General features: G+C 30.7%; 1 protein-coding gene across 5 annotated transcripts in view; it reads right to left on the reverse strand.

The window, feature by feature from the left end:
• Window positions 1-17024, reverse strand: part of LOC112692512 (cardioacceleratory peptide receptor) — a 342250-nt gene that overhangs the window by 112653 nt on the left and 212573 nt on the right. For 4 of the 5 annotated variants that reach the window (XR_003149419.1, XM_025567189.1, XM_025567188.1 and 1 more), the window contains one exon: window positions 9680-9726. The exons of the other annotated variant lie outside the window; for it this stretch is intronic. The gene's annotated coding sequence lies outside the window, so the exon portion shown is untranslated. The remainder of the gene's footprint in view (window positions 1-9679; window positions 9727-17024) is intronic. 5 annotated transcript variants of the gene reach the window in all.

A 17024-nucleotide genomic window follows, 5' to 3' on the forward strand; every position in this document is an offset into this window, starting at 1 on the left:
TGTGTTGGGTTATTGTTTTACTAACAGGTACAACACTGGTTAGTCATCAGTCGATTAACAAATATTTTCGTTAACCGACTCTTTGTCGATCGGAATGGCATGTTGATCGACGAAATATGTTGATAAATCGATTTCGAATCAGTGTAATACCGACTTTGGGTATCCAAACTCTATTCATTAGGATTTTGAGTGTTTGGCGGATCGATATGTAATGTGTGGCGCGTAGAGTTGTTATGTTTCAGACAAAGTGATTTAATCGAAACGTTTAAAACTGTTTTAAACAATTTATTTGAAACATCGTCAACATTGTTTAAAAATAGTTTTTGTTTAAAACATGTTTTTATTTATGTGTTATAAACTCATTTTTAAATAATTTTGTGTTGATGTTAAAACTTTGGGGTATGTCTTTAGGAACTTATGAATTAAAATATACTAAAAACATAATATTAAACTATTTTGAAAATTTTAAGTTGCGAGCAGGGTGAAGCTAGGGGGAGGGAGACAAAAATTCATCCACGGGCGTAAATTTTTAAGGAGTGGAATTTTTGTAGTTAATATTCTATTATTGACTACTAGTTTGATATTGTTAACTTTTATTTTAATATTATTATATATTATAATATATTTAATAGTATTATCATAATGTGTTCAAACTCAATAAGTATTATTGTGTCAATAACAAGAAAAATATTGTAAGGAAAGGTATTTTTTTCTTGGTCTATGATTGGGCGTAATTTTAATATTTTCTCCTGGCGTAAAGATTCTTAGTCCCGTTTCTGTCTACGAGTTATCATTAATTACCGAGTAATTATGAACACAACTCAAGAAACACGAGTAGCTAACTGCTAGCAGTTAAACAGCAATCTCAAAAATTGATAAAGTGAAAGAAGGAGAAGATAGTTTTTGAACGCGTAGCCGTGACGCTGCGTAATACAGCAAGGCGTATCGATACACATTTCTATACCATATTACCACAGTTTAGGTTATTTGCTTAATCTATTCCGTAGTGTTACCACAGAACAGATAGAATATTGGATAATAGAAATAATGTAATCAGCAATCGTACATTATACAATATTATTGATATGGAATTTATCGGGCGTCGCTAAGTGAGCATGTGCGCTCTGCTTCGGTGTTTCGTAAGATACTGCCTGCTAATCACAAATGTAGGGCGAACGTCCTACGAATTTTATCCTTGGCATTAGTTTATAGCGTTGCAGAATACTGCGTCCCAGTATTGGCTAGGAGTACTCACACTAAAAACGTTGACGCACAACTAAATCGTATAATGAGAATTATATCAGGATGTGTCAAATCAACTAAGTTAGAATGGCTACTAGTGCTCTCACATATAGCCCCACCAGAAGTGCGTAAGCACAGAGCAACTTTAAAGATGATTGAGAAAATACAAAACTCTTCCATCCATGATGACTTGTATAACGCACCAAACAAAATACTGAAATCTAGGAATCCTATTTGGACGTTAAAAAATAGTACAAATACAGAAGGGGACATATGAAATTCACATTGGAAGGATGGAACAGTACTAAATAACCACCTCATAAGTGATCTGACCAAATTAGTTCCTGGTTTCGAATTCCCCCGTGTAACATGGACTGCTTTAAACCGCGTAAGAACTGGACAGGAAAGGTGCAATTATTTGTGGCACAAATGAGGAATGGTGGACTCCCCGCTCTGTAACTGTGGCCAGATTCAAACCATTAGGCACATTGTTGAAGAATGCCCGGAAACAAAGTTCAATGGAGGAACATCAGGTCCACACAAAGGCGATTAGGAAGCGCTAGATTGGCTACGTAACCTTACCATACGCTTATAGCATTTTATAGTTGTTACTTTGTAGCTTATTTATTTATTTATTAGTTTATTTATATTAATCCGTTATAACTTTTATTTTTATTCTTATTTTATTTTTTTTTGTTTTGTACACCAATGCCGTATGTAACAAAAAAAAAAATCACAGACCGGGAATAATTCTGTTTTTAAACTCTTTTAAAATAGTTTTAAACACGTTTGAAACAGTTTAAAACAATTCAATGAAAAAATGACATTTATAAAAGAAATAAACAAAAAAACTGTTTTTTTTTTTGGTTTTATAAAGAAAATATGAAACATAAAAACTCTGGTGGCGTGTGCATTTTATTGATACCGATTTACGTAGCTTTTTGATTTCTCAATTTTATGATCATTTTTTAATTTGATTTAAATACGACTCCAGAGATTTTATTCGAGCAATATCGCAGATCGTACATACGTTCCTTATTTGCCGTGTACTAAATCGATTTTACCAACACGATTCGTATATCCAAGGACATATCGATTTTCATAACAACCCGAAAAAAATTATGAATTTCCGTTCCTACCGAGAGCAAATATTAGATCCTACCTACCCAGCATTTGTGAATCACAACAATTGAAACAATATTTATATGTGAATGGAATTTAAATATTTAAAATAGAAACTTTATACAACATTGAATAAATATTTTATTTTCACGTTCAACCTGAAAAATCTAACAAGAATTTATTAACATTCGAAAGCAAATATTTAAATTAAAAATTGATGAAAATTGAAAATTGTATAAATGTCTAATACTTTATATACATGTATGCATATAACAATGGATATTGAACATTTATCAAATATTTTAATTATTTTAAATATTTATTTAATATTGAATAAATATAACTGTGGTATGTGGATAGAGTTAATGGGTAACATCTATAGTTTTATCCAGTGGTGGTTTTTAAAATTATAACACTGAGCACTGAATTTAGCACGTCAAAACGATGATGCCTTTTCTCTTTTTTTTTTTTTTTTTTTTTTTTAATAATTAAGACCTGACTAAACTGAGATGGATTATTTAACCACATAAAAAATCTAAAATATCTCAATGACTATTTTTTTTCAAACGTTAAATTTTAAAAGTACCTCAGTGAACAATTATTAACGATAAAATAATGAAAAATTAAAAATTAGTAAACGGTTAACACTCATAAATTAATAAATAAAAAAATAAACAAACAAATTGTCTATATAGTCTAATAGAATTAAATAAATAAATAATAAACGCTTGGCCTGTTCGATAATAATACATTATACTAGTAAAGTACGACCGACTTCAGATTAAAAATTCAACAAGTATAAACAAGGTATATAGTTGGCGATTTGATTGACTTAGTACATAACTTATGATGAATTTTTATTTCAAAACTCGTTGTACTATACAAATATAATAATACTAAGTATTTATTTATTTATTTATTTATATATATGTATAAACTATTTGTTTATTTATTTATATATTAACTGTATACGGTTTGTACACTTGACCGAACAAAGTCATTATTTATCTTTTGAAACCGTTCTACAACGTGAATTGGTCATTTGCTGGTCATTGATGAATGATGGATTATAACATTTGTTGACCAAGGGTCAATTTCGTACAAACATTTAGTGTGCACTTAGCGTACCATTAAAAAAAAAAAGAAAAAAAAAGGAAATACTTAAAAATCGTATGATATAAACAGTTCCATTAAATGTACAAGCTACGGCACAGTACGAATATAACGTTTGAGTTTACGGAAAACGTTATCATTATTGTAGGGGATGAAGGGGGTAGATTGTTGAATGCTTATGTCGGAAGTTGAATTACGATAGTGAGGAATAATTGTTTTTTTTTCCCTCCAGTACAGAGACGTTTAAAAGGAGCTTTTCGAACAATTATTTCTTCATTGTCTGCGAACGGTCTATTGGTCGTTAAGACGATTTATTATTTTTGACTCGTTCGATTTAAGAACTAAAATAATATTCCACGGTTTTCACAATGGCGGGGAAACTAGAGTCTGGAAAAGTTAAAATAACTGTGTAATATATGTGTATAGATTATTGTGTTATTCGTTGAAGTTGTTACGATCGTTTGTGTTCGAAATCAATTATTTGATTGTTTGTTATCGAGTTGTAGCGGGTGTTACATTTTCAATAGTTTCATCACATAACTATGTAATTCAATATGGACTGCCTATACGCCATATTCACCGATGCATCGGGTAAACTGGATTTTCTAAACAGCGCGTGATCGTACACATTGTCCGCATTATGACGGTAAACCGCTAACAAAGGTTCGGTGAAATATTATAATTATTATGACGTAAACCGTAATTATACATTTTTTATCGGCTAAACGAACATGAATTACAGTCACTTGGTGGTTTTTTCTATTTTTTAATTCAAATTTGATCGTAACATTTTAATACGTTGTTGCCGGATCTTTTGATTTAAATGTCGTACATCATTAACTGCAATGTAATGTATTAATAACAATACACAAACGGTAATTTTGAGTATCTTTGTGATATGAGCGCGTGCCACTCCACAAGAACAAATAACACACAATACTAACGAACTCGCTAAATTGTTAATACCCGTATTCACATCCATTATCTCAGAAATTATAAAAAAGACGATCCCTAATCTTTCCGCCTTATTAAATAATATCCATATAAAAATGAATCTAAATAATTTATATAACCTCGTTATTGTAACGCAAATATAATCGTAACTCTTTCGCAGTATTCTCAATTCATCACTATGTCGATAAAGCCTGTACAAGTGATACACATTTATGTGCAACCGATTCAGTTCAATGGATTGTTAAACTATTGTAAGGATCGATTAGTCGACCAGTATTTAATCGGTGTCACATTAGAATTCGCATTAAAATTAGAAAATCAACACAGGCATTTATCTCACCGCTGCGATTATTAGATGCCGTCGCATCAACAGTATAAACTAATTATATATGTAATTACTACTATAGTAAGAGCATACCAATATTCAAGCTATGTGATGTACGTAACCTACCGAAAAAAAAAAAATTAAAAATATACCGTTGGATTTTTGACAGTTTTACTTAATGCCCAGTTAAAATCGAGCTATTTTCCTGGGAAAAGACCACAGTAAAAATTATTAAAAATCTTGACAAACATTATACTGACCCTAATAATGATGTATCTATCAGCTTACTAATGTCTGTTTCAAAACTACAACGTATGGTGACTGTGTCCTCGTAGCCGCTACCGATTTAAATAATATGAAAGCGTATCCATATAATGTTATAAATTATAAAGTCAATGTTTTTAATTAATACGTTATTGCGTACATACAGCAATTCGAATGATAATAAATATTTGTAGACCCCAATGATATCTGTTGATTTGTATTTAATATTTATATATTTATTAATTCTTAAGCAAATCATTACACGTAATCGCACTGTATTTGACATACATATTACGTATTGTATTACATAAGGGATTAATGTAAATATTTTCCGTACCTTTTACTAAAATATTATTAAACTAATAGAGGGTTTGTCTCACTTACAAGTGACACTTGATCATTAATCTTACTCTTCGAAATTTTTAATTCGAAATGTCTATAATATAGACATATTATGTCGTCCTACGCTTGGATTTCACTTCTTATCTGTACATAAAATGTATAAATTGTTTACTACGCTTTTTTTGTCAAACGTATAGAAATATTCAGCGCTACTGCTCCCCGTAAGATTAGCATACCTAAGGGTATCGGAGTACAAATATTTTTTTTGTTTTTCATTTTAAAGCTTTGTAAATGGAACAGCGATTATTATTATACACTAATTAAGATTTGTATTGTAAACGGTTTAATACTTGTTTTACCCCGAGCGTAATTACTGTTAAAATGTTATTGGACTTATGGAGTTTCTTTCACTTGAAAATACACTTGATCATTAATTTGACACATCGATATCGTTAAATCGGAATGTCTCTGCTTCCTACACATGATATCGATTTCTATGTTACACATAAAACGTATAAACTATTAATTTCATGGTTTTGCGTTGAATGTCTTTATCCGTGTTGAAATATTCTGTATACTATTACTATTGCCAGTACCGTACGAGTAGATACTTATGAATTAGAGTACGAATATTGCAGTTCTTTTTTTTTTCATTTTAAAGTTATGTGTATAGAACGGTACTTACTATTTTGTATCAAGTGGGTTTTATATTGTTAAGTATAATAGTTAATACTTCTAACACTCGAGTTTAAAACTACTTATTAAAACTGATAAAAAGAAAAAAAGTTAAATTTATGATTTATTCAATATAGTTATTATATAACTATCATGTAATAGTAAAGTGAAAATCATGAATGAATTATTAATAAAATATAAATTAATTTGATTAAAAATGTAAAATAAAAAAACAGTTAAGGGACCGATTTAGTTATTATGAATAAACACTAAACAAATACCCAACAGAATCACAATCCCTAAAGGAATATCAAATACTTGTTATCGAACTCTCTCTAGTATTCATGTATCTGATTTCATTTCGGTCCACCCTCAGGGGTATTGATATTAAAATATTATTTTATATTTACGATGCAATAGACGGGAAGGTTATGTTTATTTCTAGAAACCCGTTCATTTCTAACAATAAAAATAATGAAAGCGTTTCGAGGACGGGTGTAAGTACTTTTACATAGTTTTGGCATTAAAAAATTACAATTGACATACAAATTGCGGACGACAGTTGAATCACATAAAGAAGAGAACAAGAAATAATAATAATATAACCTAAGGAGCGCACACAAGATTCATTATTATATTATAATTTACAAAACAGCTCTTTTTCACGGAAAAATAATAATCAAATTAATGATAATAATAATGAAAAAAAATTTAATAATCATATTGCAGGCAAACTTTACTGAGTTTGAGACGTAATAATTTTTTGAAAAGACCTCTTGGAAGTTGCGAGTAGGAGTGATGGGAGGGAAAATAAAACCAAAAACACTTTACATTAAAAAACTTTCGGGCGATACTTCAATTATTTTTCGCTCATAATTCAGTCAGCACGTTATTCGTTCTAACGAAAATGACCGTCTTGTGCTGTAATATTGTATTATACTATTACATAGTTGTGTCGACGAGACGATAACTACACCCTGTCATACGATTTATAGTTGCAAAAAAAACAGATTTCATCTGATCATTTTCGTAAAATATAATAGTCAGAGATAGAAAATAGTATTATATTATTATTATGATTGTTGTCATTTTAATTTTTATTATTATAATCAGTGGCGTACATATGGGGGGGGGGGGGTCCGAATTCAAACCCCCCCAGGGCAAAAAAAAAATAAAATTGTTTTACTATTGATGACGTGTAATATATTCGTAGCTTCATTATTACGCTTTTAACTTAAAATATACAACTATACAAATATTATGATAATTAAATAATTATGTTTGTAGGTGTTTGAAAAGTTTTGTTAACTATGCTGTTTTTATATTCCAATAGCTATTAATTTACTGTAATGTAAAAGTAAACTATAAATTGGTAAAAAAGTTGTATAAAATAGTATCTGTTTATAGCAGTTATTTATCTTGTTTGTCTGTGCAACGAAAAAAAAAAGATAACGATTATTTTCGTCCCCCCCCCCTAAGAATAAGATCGAATGTACGCCACTGATAATAATAATAAGCGTCTATAGTGTACAAGATGAAAGAAAATCGACTGATATGGTTTAAGCATGTGATGAGACGAAAAAAAACAGTAAGAGTTTTTATGAAAATGAACGTTGAAGGGAAAAGAAAGATCGTTGGATACAATTGAGAATGATGACCGTTGGTGAGTGCGTAGGGGATGTAGAAAATCGAGATGAATGGTGTTTTAGAACAATGATGGTCGACCCCAAATAGTTGGGAGGAATTTGAAGTATTAGAAGAAGAAATCTGTTATTATAATAATATAGTATATACATAAATACACGAAACAGAAGCGGTTATTTCGTGTTGTTATTTTTTTTAGGAAAAAGTGTAAAATTGAATATTAATAATTAAAACATCGTTTGTGCGATGTATGAATTAGTTGGCTTCGATGAAAATATGAAAAATTTTAAGAAAAATACTATTATTAATTTATTTTTTCTTTCGCTCTGTTGGTTTCATTCCCACGGTAGGTAACGTAATTTTACGCGATTAAGGATAAGCTTAAGTTTTCTCGAGAAAAAAGCTGTCATCCATTTTTGTCGAAAAGAGAAAAATTATAAGATCCCGAGTTTCATCAGGGAAGTCGATATGTTTCATATGCGTTTTACAGGTATATTACGTATACACGAACGCGAGAGAAAAAATGCGTATAGTACTTTATTAAATTATATGCATATTTTGCATTACGAACAAACGTGTTAAGCAACATTTCTGTTTGTATTTGGTTGCATTTTTATACTGTTTATTGGGGTTTTTTCTTCAACACCGTGGTATAATAAAAACATAAATAAGAAAACGCGCGTATTAGTTGCCGTAAATATTTTACGGATATATTATGAAGTAACATATCCTATACACCATCCAAATCAAACCGATTAACCTAGAGACTTGACATTTAGGTGATATACAGGTTTGGGTAGTAATTCTTTGATATAACGTGTTAAAAATAGGTAGTAAAAATCCAACAAATGTAAAAAAATAAATATATTGATTCTATATATTTTAAAATATATGGATAAAATATTGTACTGATAAGTTTAAAGATTCATTTCTTTTTTCAAATTGTAACTTGAAAGTAACGTAGTCTATTTTTATTAAAAAGTAAAGTATTTTCATTACAAATTTATTTGAATAATATAAAATTAAATTAAATTTAATTTTAGTAATGATTGATGAGTTAAGTATCTTATTTATTTTATTTACTTGTAAATTTCATGGTGAGGTAGGAAATTATTTTAGCCTGATGCTCATGAAATTAGTAAACATGTTTTTATGTTTTACTGTTATCTTCGGATTATGGTTCTTCAATTCTAGAGGTTATCTATGAAAATATATAAATATTTTATTTTAAATATTAATCTAACATACCCCTAAGGGGTCTAAGATAGGTAACAACCGATTATCACGTACACAAATAATTTGTGAAATATTAAAAATAATAATAATAATAATCCAGGATTTATACTAAAATACAATTATAAGGGCTACAATATGCACTTAAAACCGTTATATTTGCATAAAAATCAAAAAATACGAATTGAAAATAAAAAATTAAAAAAATACATCATTATTTTAAATAAATTTTTTTTAGCATCTTTCATTTCGAATTGTTAAAATAAAATATAGAAATTAGAATTTAACTTAGTTAAATTACAATTAATTTGTACAGTTATGATATTTATACAGTTTATTAACAATTTAATTAGCATTAATTTTTATATTGATACGGGCAATACATTTATTTTTTTTTTCGTTAGATAAATCATTTAGAATGAATACATTTGACGGGTATACAACTCGCAAATATTTTCACGGACAACACCGTATACAGCAATTAAAGTTTATAAACATTTACTATGGTCAAAACAATAACGTTTGCCGGACCAACTATACCAGCGGTTCCCAAAGTTTGTGCCGCGGCGCCCTGGTGCGCCACGATGCCTATACAGGGGCGCCGCACCATCATGAAATACTATTCGGTCTAAAATTGTCCTTATGATTTGTCATGTTATGACTTAGAGAAGGGCGCCGTGAGTCGAAAAAGTTTGGGAAGCACTGAACTATAGTATACATAATAGATTATAGTTCACAAGAAAAAAAAAAAATTTAAAAATATACCTTGTTCACAACAAAGAGCGTTCAATTATACCAGTGGCCGGAGCGATCTGAAATAAAATAAAAAAAAACAAAAATAAATAAAAAATAAGCTGAAAAATAATTTGTATTGGCGTACACGTTAATGAACGTACAATCAACAGTGTCGCTGATGTATGTTTCATATGGTATTGCCCAAGAAAATCCAAGTATAACTACGATAAATGATGAGTACATTGATTTATAACTGCAATTTCGAAACGGTCTTATAGCCAAAATCCAAATCGCTATAAATAACTTGTATATCCTAGAATCTGTGTGCTCCTGTCAACCACGGAACCACCCACCTATCATCAGGTATTGTGTCCGCAATACTTACGAGTGCCTATAGGGGTTGGTGCGCAATGATAATCGATGAATCTAAACTCGGGGTCGGAAACCTGCGGCTCCATGACATGCCATCTGTGGCTTTTTGGAAAATGCATCAATATTATGTGGGTCGTAAAATGTAAATTAAAATTCTATCAAAATTGTTTCTTAGGTTACGGTATAATTTATTATTTATATTTAATATTTTTAAATTACTGCATCTGAATTAGGTCCCGAATTTAAAATTACTACACTTGTTGGGTCCCGAATTATTTTAAGTACTACACTAGTTGGGTCCGGATTTTTATAGGTACTACACTAGTTGGGTCCTGAATTATTTTAGGTATACACTAGTTCCTGAATATTTTTTGGTAAGTACAATATTATACAAATATTTTCCTTCTTAATTTAACAGACTTAGGACGGTCTATGATCTACTTAGACCACAGGATCACATTTTTTTTAAAATTCTATAACTTATATAATATTTTTATATAATAGTATTGGAAATTTAGTACCTATAGTGTAATAAAAATATTATATGATACAATAATATTAATACAATTTTAATATTTTTAATATTTTTACCAACATAATTCTAATAATTTATATTTTAATGGAAAATAAACTATATAAAAAAAACATTTTTCTTCATACCTGTGGTCTAAATAGAACATGGTCAGTCCTAAATGTCTTAAAATGGGAAGGAGAATGTTAGTAAATGTATCTTACAAAGTACAATGTGTATTTATCAAAAAATATTCAGAGACTAGTGTAATACCTAAAATAATTCAGAACCTAACTAATGTAGTACCTATAAAAATCCGGAACCCAACTAGTACACTACCTGCGATTAGCCCCTAGTACTCGGGACCCAACTCAGATGGTTCGTTTTATATAATGATAATATTAAGGGATTAACGGCGTTTATTTATAGTAAATATGATTTTTAAAATGGGTGTTGAATATCTGGAAAGGGAAAAACGAGTTTAGGCTGTAGACCAAAACGGCTCTTTCCTACGAAAAGGTGGCCTACCCCTAATCCAAACGCATTAGGTATATAGCTGCCGTTCGACTGCATTCGTATTTATAATTAATGTTAGTGGGTATGTTTCTATGTACTACATGTTATCAGTTTTGAACAGCAGTTTTGTAACAATCTACGAGTAGTTTAAATCTATGCCAATTACCGATTATATGTTATAATTCAAAACTTTCACCGTCCGAAATTTTTTTTAGTTCGAATGGTTTGTTCACTCTATCGAATTATATTATATTTTTGGCCCGGTCCGGTAGGAAAAGAAAATCGGAATAGGTCCCATTGGTTTATAAACCATTACAGACCGAAATCTGTTGGTACGAACCGGTGCGGCGGTCTCGGTCCTGTCTAACAAATCATTTTAAATTTTCAATCAGGTCGAAAATAAAATTTAGCAATCGGTTCTCAGTCAACTCCGGTCCTTTATTATCATTTTCAGTCCGGCCCATAAAATTACAGATCGTGCAGAGTACTAGTGTATTTATTGTTATCACTTGCTGCTCGGTTCGGCGCGTGTTTCTCAAACATCATTTTATTCGATCCGTCGCGACGTGTGCGCCCCAAACGTCTACAACAGCTACGCGTGTACTGTCGATGAAAAACGAGGACAATAAACGGATATAGAAAAAATAAACAAGACAACGTGGTTTGTCCCTGGTGTATTTATTTTCGCAGCACGCAGGAAACCCGCGCTTTCTGCAGAACAAGAGACAAATACGATTTCGTCCGAAAACGAATGTAAAATAAGAAACTAATGAAAAAAAAAAAAAAAAGAGTGGCTTACTAGGATGCAACTTTACAAATACTTCACCGAAATAATACCAATAATACGTATTTTACATATTTTTAACTTAATCCATTTATTTCTTTTACCTTCCGTATTTAATACTTATTTTTATAATTTTAAAACGCATTTTTGTTTTCGTTCTCATCATTTAAAGCAGGGATGGGCAACTCAAAATAATTAAAGGATCAATTTGTAGAGCATAAAATCTAGTGAACCCGACTAAAGAAAGCATGAAAAAAAAAGATCATTAAAATTGACAGTTGGCATTTATTTTATATAATTTAATCTTATGACTGAATCAATACAATAAAATAAGTACCTAATACCAATAGCTATGTTAACTATACCGATATTGATATATATATATAAATTATGTTTAGACGTTTAATAATTTAGCTGAATTTCAATACTGGATAAGAATATAATATCTACATTTTACGATCAACGTAATAAAATGAAATACCGATAAACGGTAAAATGTTATGAAGTAATTTGAAAATGTAGCAAGGGCCAGATAAAAAAATTACGTGGGCCGACAGTTGCCCATTCCTGATCTATTCCAATAAAATAAATCGACGAATATAAATCCGACGACGAAAGAAATATTTTTATTTTCACATTTTTAGACGCGGATTAATTTTTTGTATACCCACTCTGACTCAGGATGCTTATATTTATCGGTAAAAATTAAGTACGTTTATGGTAATGACGACAAAATTATCACGGGAACGATAAATAATTAAGCATAGCGTCAACCATTTTTTCCATCATAAGATCTGATTTATTCCAGCTGTATTCAATTTTAAATGCATATTACACGTGTTTCCAGAAACATATTTTAAGGGTTTTCGTTTTCAACTAAATAACACTTTCGCGATTTATAATTGCGCACGCACATGGATGGATCTTGCTTCCCGGATATGATGTCGATTACCTTTCACGTTTTATTATTTTTTTTTTTAATTTTAAACTGAACACAACGTCAACATTCAATGCATCATACAAGTTTGCTATGAATGAATTTGGTCAATTACAGACGATAAGATAAAAATCGTTGTACTCTATGAAATATTATACGATCAAACTCGTAATCTAAACCACACATGTATTTTTGTGTAATTTTTTTTTTTTTTAAAGGATTAACTATTTTTACGCAGTATTCATGTAGATCTGGACGGCGGAACGTTTCTTTTTCAATTTCGACACGTGCAAATCGAATGAGTCAGCTTACGGTAAGAAAAGTGGAACGAGCCATTATGACACATCAGGAACTTTAAAATATAACAATAATCCCTTAAGAATATGTCGCAAATCAAATGACGGACTTAAAACTATAACGGAAGAGTACAATCAACAGTATATTATTACCGTACCGATCAAAATAATAACAGAGTTGCGTGTTCGCGAAAACCACTCTGTATACAAAACATGTATGTACGTATGTGAACGGACAACATGTAATCACGCATCGGTTTTAGCATCCGCATTACGATAGAACCACGGATGCAGCTTATTTGTATTGCAATAATCGTAGAAATCGCGTACACGTCGAATCATTTATATATTCGTGTATGTTTGCGGTATATTTATATAAGATTTTAAATTTTTTTTATTTTTTTTTTTTTACGGTTGTACGATGTGCATACATGTTGCAGAACACACAGCAGCAGGTTGGTTAGGTTAGTTATTTGCTCAGTACGTCCGTAATGATAATAATAATACGATTTTAAATCGAAAATCGACCCGTCGTCGTAAAATCAGTATAATAATAATAATAATATTAATAATAACGCATAGGTTCTCGCGCGCCAAATACGTTTCGACATTATACCCGCGAAATTGCTTTTACTCGTTTTCGCGATTTCGCGCGCGTCACCGCAATAGTACATTATCAACACGTTTGAGTAATACGCAATGTATAATTTATTCTCTTCTGTCCGTTACGGGGTCGAACGCTGGAACGGACATATATTATAATAATAACACATGATGTGTAAATACTAAAAAAATAATAATATAACAGTAAATACGATTAAACATACATACACGTCGGTGGCACATTATAGTCAAATCGGTTGTATCGAAGAATCGAAGAATTTGATTTTTATACAATGCACTCGAGATGTATCTAGGCATACTTCGTTATGAGAGCTGACGAGTAATCGGAAACGAAAATTTTTCTATTCGATTTGAAACTATAGTGTCTTGTTGATTTTTCGTCAAAGTTAGCTAATGCGATTGTCAATCGGCCCAGGTATTCAAAACGTGTACCTTCACTTTTCAAAGGCTAATTATCAGAAAAAAATGTATTAAAAGAATGACCTGACCAACAAATGTAATAGTCATCTCAAAGTTTTCCATGAGAATTGCAAATAAAATGTATAAATATATTATATAATGAGTAGGGTTCGGGACTTCTAGGAGTTTGCATGTTTTTAAATAATCATCAAAAACATAGCTAAGTAGTATAGAAATTTGTTTCATAGCAATACAAGTTTATATTTAAAATTTATAGTTGCATATTTTGCATATTTGACCGTTTTTCATTTATATGTGTATATTTGACAATTATTTATATAAAGGAGTAAGTTTTTTAATTTTATAAAAAAAATTATGGATTTATTTCTACATCTATTACTCGACTTGAAATTCAAGGTGTGGCCCTAACTGAATTCATTGAAAGAATTAAAACTATAAAAGAACATACACATTCTACAAAAATTGAAGGATCTGCACAAGCTAAGGCAATTGATAACAAAATAAAAAAAGTTCTGGAGAAAAAGGTTGGATTTTATTAATTACAAAAAATATCGAAAAATTTAAAGGGAACAAATGAATTTATAAACAGATTTCCTGTAGAAATTCGTAGTAGTTACCTACCATTTTTTAAGTTTGCACCAATAAATCCCGTAGACGTAAAACGTTCCTTTTCTAAATATAAAAATATTTTGGCTGATAACAGGTAGTCATTTAAATTTTCCAACCAAGGAAAATATCTTATAGTCCAATTTAATGCTCAAGGTAATTAGTACTATATTAAAAATAGAAAAAATGTTTTCATTTTAATTTATTTTTAAAACAATTTTAAATTTGTTGTTTTAAACAAAAACTCAATATAAGATGAAAACAAATGTGAAAAAAAGAAAATTATTAACTCAGATCATTATATCCATTATATCTAAAAATATAATTATTATTTATTACTAATTCAATTTTTTTATTTAATTTATTCGTATTATTACAAATATAATTTTTTTCAATGCATATTTTAACAGCATATTAATTCATTAGGGCATAAATGCATACATATTTTAAGATTTTTAAGGGCATGAAGTCCTTGGCTCTAATAATGAGTAATAAAGCATACTAATTATTACTATTTTACATTTTACAATTTTTAAAAACCTATTCCGGAATTTTCCCTACGTTTACGTTTATATACGAGTATATACAGGAATATGTATACATTTTTTTGTTGTTTTATGTCCAGAAACAGTCATTATTTTGACAGAAAACGTGGAACTCGTTCTCAACGTGTTGGTAAATAATCCTTTAGCCACACAATATGACAATTAAAAAAGGCGGACCCGCCGCTTCTCCCTAGAAAAAAATAAAAATAAACAAAAAATAATTACGCGCAGTAGGTACGTTTACGATTAATTGGCTGTACATTTTAACGCATATCCCGCACAGCACCCCAGGTGTTCTCGTGTAATAATGTACGTAAACTTTGTGCGCGCGTATCACGAATTAATCCTACTTTGCAGTGTTTTGCCGTTTGTAGATTTGTGCGACTGAACAGCTGTCCGTTACGTTGATTCGAGCTTGTTTGTCGACTTCGATTACTCCTCTGTTGTTGCATGGTCGGATCAGGTTTTCGCGACTAGTTGCGGGCGTAAGCGAGTATTTAAAAGTTAACTTATAGTAATTTATTTAATTTTTTCGTATTGCTTTATTAATTAGTTATAATTGATTATGGTTAAAACATTGATTTATAATCAATTTACTTTGTTTAACATGATCAAACCTAGAACAGTGTAAAGGTTAAACAACTTGAAGTGTTGTGTGCACAATCGTTGACTGGAAAAATTGAGTTGGCGGGTGGGATAACAATTTTAGATTTCGCTTTAAAAAAAATTTGATTTTGGTGACACTGTTCGCAACACCGCGGGTACGACTAAACGCATTATATTTATTTACCGTGAAGCGAATCCGTTTGAAGTTGTCCGTTGGTGCGTTCGAGGAATCGTTTTCAGTGAATTTCTCAACGGTTTTCAAAACGATCGAAAAATATTGAAGGAAAAAATCCGGTAACATTTACGATATTCTGGTTTCCGGTAGAAAAAAAAAAAAAAAAACAATAACATTTATAATAATTTTTCATTTTCTATCGTTATTCAAAAAATATTATTCGCAACGACTCGAATAAACTGAACACTTTGCTTATGTACATAGCATATTGCACGCGTGTTATGTTATTAGTTCAAACTGTTAACGTTGAATTTTAACCAAATCGAAATCCAAAGGTTATGAGGTCGTATGCAATTTATTGTCGTTGCAAAAATGCGTTCACGAAACGATTAGGTTCATTCGTACTCGAAAAAGGAATGTTAATCATCATCAGACCGTACTCGACGGAACCGGTCCGTCCGACCTCGGCTCCGGTCGGAATCGTTTTTCGAAACCAAACGAATCCGTAAGAATAAACCACCATCGTCATTCGCCCGTCGCCGCGCCTCGTCCGGATCCTCTATTCATTTTCCACCCAGGACCTCCTCCGTAGTCTTCGCTAGAACATTAACCGTCGCACGCACGTTTTCCAACAGTCCATGTCACGCCAAGTGACGGTTTCCGAGCTCCGACCAGCCACAACGATTTTACGCAACGTTTTGGTTTTTTACAACATGACTGAACGCTGCGACTGGCATTCGTTTTCGGTTTAGTTTAGCTTAGTTCGGTTCGATATTTTGTTGTACACCCACGTGGTTTTATTTTTTTTATTTTTATCGTTACAGATCACTAATAACGGAGTTCGTAATTACAAATAATAATAAAACAATCATAGTCTTATTAGAAGAAGAGGGAGAAGAAGAAGAAATAATGTATACTTCAAATTTATATATATATATAATAGGACTTTTTCAACTAACAGCTTATGATCAGTTGATTAGTGA

The sequence above is a fragment of the Sipha flava genome, unplaced genomic scaffold (assembly GCF_003268045.1).
Source record: "Sipha flava isolate LNK unplaced genomic scaffold, YSA_version1 74_pilon_pilon, whole genome shotgun sequence".
NCBI classification, from domain to species: domain Eukaryota; kingdom Metazoa; phylum Arthropoda; class Insecta; order Hemiptera; family Aphididae; genus Sipha; species Sipha flava.